This window comes from Lemur catta, chromosome 13 (genome assembly GCF_020740605.2).
Source record: "Lemur catta isolate mLemCat1 chromosome 13, mLemCat1.pri, whole genome shotgun sequence".
NCBI lineage: Eukaryota > Metazoa > Chordata > Mammalia > Primates > Lemuridae > Lemur > Lemur catta.
The window spans coordinates 16,334,581-16,342,575 of record NC_059140.1 but is presented as its reverse complement, the minus strand read 5'-3'; positions in this window follow the sequence as shown (position 1 = coordinate 16,342,575).

Sequence of the window (7,995 nt, the reverse complement as noted above, 5' to 3'; positions counted from 1 at the left end):
CCTTTGCAACTTTCCCGTTCCTTCTCCCCCTGCTCCCTAAAGCCTGGGCTCACCCTTGCCAGTGCTCCTGCTGTGAACACTCTAGCATAGAGGGTGGCCATGGCCATTTATGTAAAACTCCCACACAGAGCTTATAAGCAAATTACAATCGCCTTAGATTCTTCCTGTTCATTTAACACTGTGTACTTAGCAACTGAATAATAAAAAATAAAACAGTTAAGGCTTTTGCTGGTACTCAGCAATGTCCTACGCACCTTGGAGCCTGGTGGCGTGTGTGCTCCTCCTATCAGTTCTGTAGGGGGCGCCCTTATGACAGAAGGGGAAACTGAGGCTGCTGGAGGTAAAAGAACTTATCCCTGGCCACAGAGGGAGCTGATGGCCGAGGTTGGAGGACAGCAGTTGGTCTCAGTCCAAAGCCCCTCCTCTTAACTAAAACAACATGTCCAAGCCATTTTTAATATTGCTAAACAGTAACATTCCTCCTCATAATTTTTAATTTGAGAAATGGAATGTTTGACTCTAGTGAATACATCAGCAACATCAATGAATGCTGCTTTTTAGAGAAATTCCCCCATAAGCATCATACTATCCCATGAGAAGCAAGGAAACACACCATTCTATCTCCAGAAGAATGTATAACATAAAATGTTACCTGGTCACCCACAGAAAATGCAGATGTTTTCACAACACATTGCAGTTCTGGCAAACACCTTCAAATGTCATTGCCACTCAATACTGTGTACTTCTAAATTACACAGAGATCTTCTTAATGAGTTAATAAAGAGGCATGTGTATTACTATATCACGATTACTTAATATTTAGATCACTGTATGTCACCATATTTGGTTTCCTTTGATAACTGTTTCAATATAATTGGTTTCCTTGATGGCCTATGTATTTTATGTTATGGATTTTAAAATCTTATTCCTAGAAGGCATCTGTGGGCTTTGCCAGACTGCTAAAGGGCTTCTTGGCACAAAAATTGGTTACAAACTTCTCTTATATTGGCTCTGTTGCATCTACAAATTATTCCTCCTCAATTATGAAGCAATGTTCTTAAAAATGGGCAACTAACTTCTACTTCCTTGAGGATAGTGGGTTTCATACAGAGGTGGCGCACCTTTGAGGTGGAAGGCGGGGGCGCCCGGCTGCCTCTCTAATCAGTGTGGTTCCACCCAGGAGCGCAGCTCCACCCGTCTCTGAGTCAGCGGTGCCCAGGGCGGCTGGCACTGCCAGGGCGAGGAACACCTGGCCCCTTCCCAAACCCAGGCTCCGCCAGACTCCAGACTCTGCTGCGTGTCTCCTAATCTGACTCTGACCTCTGCGTCCCAAACCCTGCCTGACCCCCTGGCCCTGGAGTTTCTGTCTCCGCCTTGACTCATCGGCCAGGGGGGTGGGACTGAACCCCGCGGCCCCTGTGGCCGCTGTTCCTTGGCCAAGCTGTTCTCCCTGGGAGTGACCTTTCCAGGAACGTCCGGGGTGGCAGGAAGGGGAGAGAGAACGAAGTCGAAGTTGTTCCTGCGAAGGAAAACGTGAGCTAACATAAGCTGCCGCCGCTGACAAGGAAAGCGCATATATTCACGATGGCAGAAGATGCTAAATCTCAGAGGTTGGTAAAAAGGCAGGTGTAGTTTTTTGCTTTTGTTCTAGTTTGGTTTTTCGTGTCTGGGTTCACGGAACACTGCACAATATCCCCGAAACCATCCGTGGGTCCCAGGTTGCAAACCCTGGGGAGGCCGGTTGTGAAGGTGACTGGCTTTTCCCGGATCCCCCTAATCTGTGGGGTAAAACAGGCTCCTGACTACACTCGTGATTCAGTATTTCCCTCCCAGGTCTCCCTCCCTTTAGAGAGGCTTTAAATGCCCCTTAATCTGGGAAGGTCCCGTGTGTATTCAACAAATTCCTCTCCACTCCAAGGAGATATTCGTCATCGTCGCCCTCTGCCGCTCCAGCCAGCCGTGATCCAGCTTCCCGTCCTCACGGAGATGCGCGGTGTCCGCTGACGCCTCCGCCCGGGGGACGCTCCGGCCAAGGGCGCCGCGGTGGCTGCTGCCGAGACGGGCCCCGGCGCCGCGACCCTGCCGGGCCCGGCGCCCGCTGCAGCCCGCGCGGCCCGGCCTGCGGGGACACTCGAACGATCTCGGAATTGAAGTGAAGCTGTGTGCTCTCACTGTGCAACAGGGATTGTAGTAAAATTGCTCTTCACTTTGTACATTGCTCTGACGCCCGGCCCTTGCCCAGGACTGTAGATGGGAGCGTGTGAGACCCCGGCCAGTGCTGAGGGTGGAGTGACCCTGGCGTGTGTGCTGTTGTCATCAGGTCTCCGCTGACCTTGGCACTTGGCCGTGAATCAAGTCGATGAGCCCGTCTCTGTCTCATTTTTCAGCGATGCCTTCCCAGGAAGCCCCTTGGCGGCCGACGCTGCTGGTCGTCCAGCGCCCGGGACGGTCCTGAACCCCACGGCGGTGGATCCCCGCCTCCCGGGCCAGCCAAGAAGCGCAGTCTCGGAGTCGAGCCTCCAGCTGGCCTAGTAGTTCAGCCAAACAAGAGGACAGAGGAGTCGGTGGAGACTCTGGGAAAGTCTTCATGACGGAAATGGAACTTGCGTTTTCTATAAACTAATGGTTTGCCAATATTCTTTCCATTGGCCTGTTGCGCTGATAATAAATTATTTGGAAATGTTGTCCGTTGCAACTTGGTAAAGATTATTAAGACAGCCCCCATGGGGGCTGCTAATTCCCTCTTATGCACTATAATTGCAATTTTTAATGGCTGCCCTGAATAAGGAAGTGAGAGGACAGACTTTCATCCTCCATTATGGTTTTAAACAAAATTAAATAATCATTTCAAAAACTGTGCATTTATTGAATCTGCTGTATGTATAATAGCAACAAAAGCTAACAAACTTCAGATAGCACTGTTTTAAGCACTTTACTTTTATTGACTCATCTAACCATCATGACAGCCCTTTGAGGTCAAGACTATTATTTTCCCCATTTTACAGATGAGGAAACTGAGGCACAGACTCAGAAATGTGAGCTCATCATAAGGCAAGATTTTAACAAATATAACCATGTGGCTGTAAGAATATCTTCTCACTTGTTAACTGCTTCAGTTGTCTTAACTTTATGCTCATATTACACTGACCTTCTCTTCAGAATCATAAACTCCTCTACCATTGTTTTCAAACTGTGGGTTTTGACCTATAGGAAGTTGGGGAAAGTGGTAAAATAAATGAAATGAGTCAGATTGTTTTTTTAAAAAATTGGAATAGAGCAAAAAAGTATACAAAGTGTCAGATTATATCATATATGATAATGGTAAATGTTTCACGAAGCTTTTGTTTGAGTTGTATGGGTGTGTCTGTGTGTGTGTGCACTTGTGTGTGTGTGTGTGTATACTAGATAACCGTGTAATGAATTACTGGGTTGCAGTCTAAAGAATTTTACAAACACTGTCCCCACCCAGCCTGTGCTTGATCCAAGGGCATGGCTGTGAGGGTTTGGGCTCTTACTGAGTTAACTGGACCCTGCCTGAGAATACTTAACTGGTTCCTTATCCTTATCTGAGCTAAGGTATCATATCACTTGCCTCTGGACACAATGACAGCTATCTGTCAGTTTCTTTCATGGTGAGATAAAAAAGAAAAAGCATATTATCTTCATGGCATGAGTTAAACACACCCTAAGAAATGGAGCCCCCCACATATAGCATGATTCGCTTGTGACAATAATCACAAAGGTACTATGGCAACACAGCTTCTTGTCCTCCCTACCTGGATCCCTCGATTACCGCTTCTGAAGGGATGTGCATCGGCATTTCCCCTAGGTTAGCAACTCACCTGGCCACTAGACAGAGGCTGTTGGTGGAGTGGCAGCCCTCCTGGAGGCTCTGCTCACCTTCGCTTGGGTTACAACTGGGGCATCCTTGTCTACCTTCTCCGAGATGTGAAAACCTCCTGGGCATTGACTAAGCCACCTTCATCCTTGTATTTTTCATGCTCCTGGCTTAGCAGCCAGCGTAGTTATAGCTCCTTGTGTATTTGTTGAATTTGAGGGGCTTTGCTTTTGGAGCTGAGCAAACATTTTGAAACATAATTTGAACAGAGTCAAGAAAATTAAAATTATTTAACAGTTTCTTCAAAGAAACGTATAAAAAGTAACTACCTGACACATAACATGTTTTGAGACTTGATGCATTCATAATGGACATAGATCTGCACTAAGAAATATAAAGCAGTCCTTCAGAAGACAGAACACCTGGGCTTTTAAGCTGTGTTTTCTGCCTAATGTTGCAATCTGAGCTTTCTACTTTTTCTGTACTCAGAAACTTCTCAGGCTGTGCTGCTATCAGCCTGTATCCAACCCCAACACATTGTGGCAATAGATTTATGACTATGTGTTTTTGTTACCTATTTAACATAAAATTGGGGAGTTTGAAACATTGGCAGAAAATATCCAAGGAAACCGCTGGCTATTGTCAGGTTGGGAGATATGAAAGAGTTATACCGTTGGCCACAGTACCAATTACTGATTAAAGTTCTCTCTAAAAATGTAAAACTGCCACCCAGACAAAATTAAGGATGGGGTGAAGTTTTTTCCTTTGCTATGTCACCTATCCCCTCAAGCTTTGTGTGTCTTCAGTCTTGCCTTTGTCCCAATAACTGCTTATATTCAATCAGCCAACACATTATCATGCTCTGAGAATGGGCTGCCCAGGATGAGAAATCTTTCATCTTCATTGTCTCATTTGATTCCTATAACACCTTGTGAGGTGTTCACCACTGCATTCTCCATTTTATAGTGAGAAAATGTAGGACTGTAGAGTTTATAAGATATGCCAATGTCACAAGAAAATTATGAGTCTAGAATGCAAATCAGGATGTGTTTAATTCTCAGCCTTTGCTGTTAACCTCTGTGTCAATTTGACTGCCCAGATCCCAGGGAGGCACCATCAACTCAGCACCCAGACACAGCCTGCCGTGCTGAAGTTTGTGCACCTGCCTCCTGCACTCGTACTTCTCTGTGTTTTTGTATGACGATATAGCTGATGTTTTAATCAGCCCAGATAACATAATCCTGTTACCTCATGTTAAAGGATAATTTTCCAAAAAGATATAGAATCACGATTCTCGTACCAATCTAAAAATGAACACATGTTAAAGATTATACTTTACTGATTCATGAGGAAGCTGGTGAGAAGCAACAACCAGTTTAAAGAATAATCCAAAGAACAGACACAATTTTACACTAGGAATATTGAAATATTGAAGGTGCAATTGAAGGAAATTCAGCTTCTTCCACTGTTGGGGAGGAAAGTCAATTGAACGTCTACCTCTATTGGACAGAATTTATCTGTGTGTCTTTAGACAACATTTTGCATTACTATCAGCTGTCTATAAATTGTAGAGTTATAAAATAGTTCAAATGGTGTGCACCAAACCAGGGGCCTGCTAATCTGGCCCACCACCTGTTTCTGTAAATAAAGTTTTATTGGAACACAACCTCTCCCATTTGTTTACTAATGGCCAATGACTGCTTCCCACCACCACAATAGCCAAGGACCGTATGGCCCACAAAGCCTAAGATATTCACTCTCTGGGCATTTACAGGTGAAGTTTGCCAACTCCTACCCTAGAAAATGATGAGTTTTCCACTGGAGCACAGATTTTTCCTTATGCCAGCTAAAACACATGACTTTGTACATTATGTACAGCAGGTGACGAGGATTCTAGGAATTTCTTTCAGAGCAATAACGACTCGAGGGAGATATTTAGTGTATTTGTTTGCTAGGGTGAACATAACGAGGCATTGTAAACTGAATGGTTTCAACAACAGAAATTTATTTTCCCACGGTTCTGGAGGCCAGCGGTCCAAGGTCAAGGTGTGGGCAGGGTTGGTTTCTTCTGAAGACTCAGAGGGAAGAATGTGTTCCAGGCCTCTCTCTGCAGCTTATCGGTGGCTGCCTTCTCCCTGTGCCTCCACATTGCCGTCCTCCTCTTCATACTGGATTAAGGTCCACTCTTATGACTTTATTTTCACTTAATTATCTCTATGAAGATCCTCTCTCCAAACAGTCACATTCTGAAGTACTGGGGGCTCAGGACTTCAACCTATGCACTTTGGGGACACCACTCCACCCATAAAATTTGGTTAGAGGGGAATTTGTACACCCATTAAATACCCTGTGAAGGTGGTCAGATTCTCTTCCAGCCTATGATAATGACACTGCGGTGGCTGTGTCCAGAAGCACACTCATCCCCATTCCTCTAATTCTGGAACTTGGTGGCTGTTTGTGAACACTTCCAGTCCTGTCGTTACCAGCATTCAGAAAAGCCCTGCTCTCTGGCAACAGCTAGCAAACGTAGAAAACTGACACAGGGCCAGGAACCTTTGCAGCAACACATTCTGTGCACACTTTTGTATTACTATAGCTACGAGAGATTTTGGTCTATCGTACAAACCAGAAAAAACAAAATCTTATTTTGGGTCTGACTCAGGAGCACTTTAGTATGAAGTACATACTGGCATTGACTTAAATAACAAAGACAGAACAGCCAGGTACAAACAATGGTTGTTCTTTCCTTACTCGGGAAAAATATGCAAATGTTTTTCCCCTTCATTTAGAGACACGCAAAAATGCTGTTCAGCGGTTCCTCCTTACACACGGGGTGTATGTTCCAAGACCCCAGTGAAGGCTTGAGACCATACATAGCACCAAACCCTATGTTTTTTTCCTATATATTCACACCTACAATAAAGGTTAACTTATAGATTAGGCACAGTAAGAGGTTAACAACAATAACTAATAATAAAATAGAACAATTATAACAACACACTATAATAAAAGTTATGTTTCTGTGATCCCTCCCAAAACAGCTTATTGTACTGTGCTCACACTTTCTGTCATGAGTGATGAGATGAAGTGAGGTGAATGATGTAAGCATTGTGACATAAATTGAACATCCCAGAAATAAACAAGTCATAAGTTTTAAATCACACACAGTGCTTAGAAGCGTGATGAAGTCTTGGTCTGCCCTACTCCATTCAGTCCCGATTGCCACTAGTCACTTAGTACCCACCTCGGTTCTCAGATCAACTGCGGCAGTAATGCAGCACTCACATGCAAATCTCCCTTATTTTAGGAAACAATAGCCTCAAATCTCAAGAGTAGTGATGTCACATTTTCAGACCTTGGTTGATCGCAGGTAACTGAAACCATAGAAAGCAAAACCTTAGATAAGGGGAGACTACTGTATATATAACGTACCATTGTTAACATTAATGTTGGCCTGTCTATTGAAAGAGGTATAGATTTTAAAAATATGCACAACATAGGATTATTTGTGGTCATGAATAAAATCCATCACAAAGCAAAGTCTTGAGATCAGCTATTTGAAATACAGAAACACTGTCTGGAGATCATTGTCGAGTGCCTATTTTCATCTAGTCCCTTTCACGCATGTTATTTCCACTAACCTTCATGACATCCTTTCAAGGTGGGTGTTAAGAGACCTCTTTCCATTGATGAAGAAACTCAGGTTCCAGGAGGTTAAGTAGCTTTCTCAAGAACTCATAGCTAACGAGCAGCCGGATGGGGGTTCCCATTGAATCCATCTCCAATGGAAATGCTCAGCTATCGTTTACAGTCGCCATGCTAGGATGACAGTGAGTTTTTTAAAGATCCCCGTTACATATCAGATACGGCATTGTCTGCATTGAACAGGGAGGCCACCACTTGCAGATTTTGTGCAGGGCAGGATGCAGGAAAGAGGTGTCATGAACAGCATTGCACGGGGTTGCTGCCATTGGATTCCTAACACAGGGGGAGATACCTCCGGCTGGCCAAGCCTGCTCCTCCTTGCAATCTGATCTTTTTCTAATGTGTTTTGATAATGCTCTATGGAAGCCTCCTGTAGCTCAGATCCACAGAACGCAAGCCCTGGGAGCTATTTCCCTGCATGTGGAAACTGGCAAAAAGAAAGGGAAAGAACC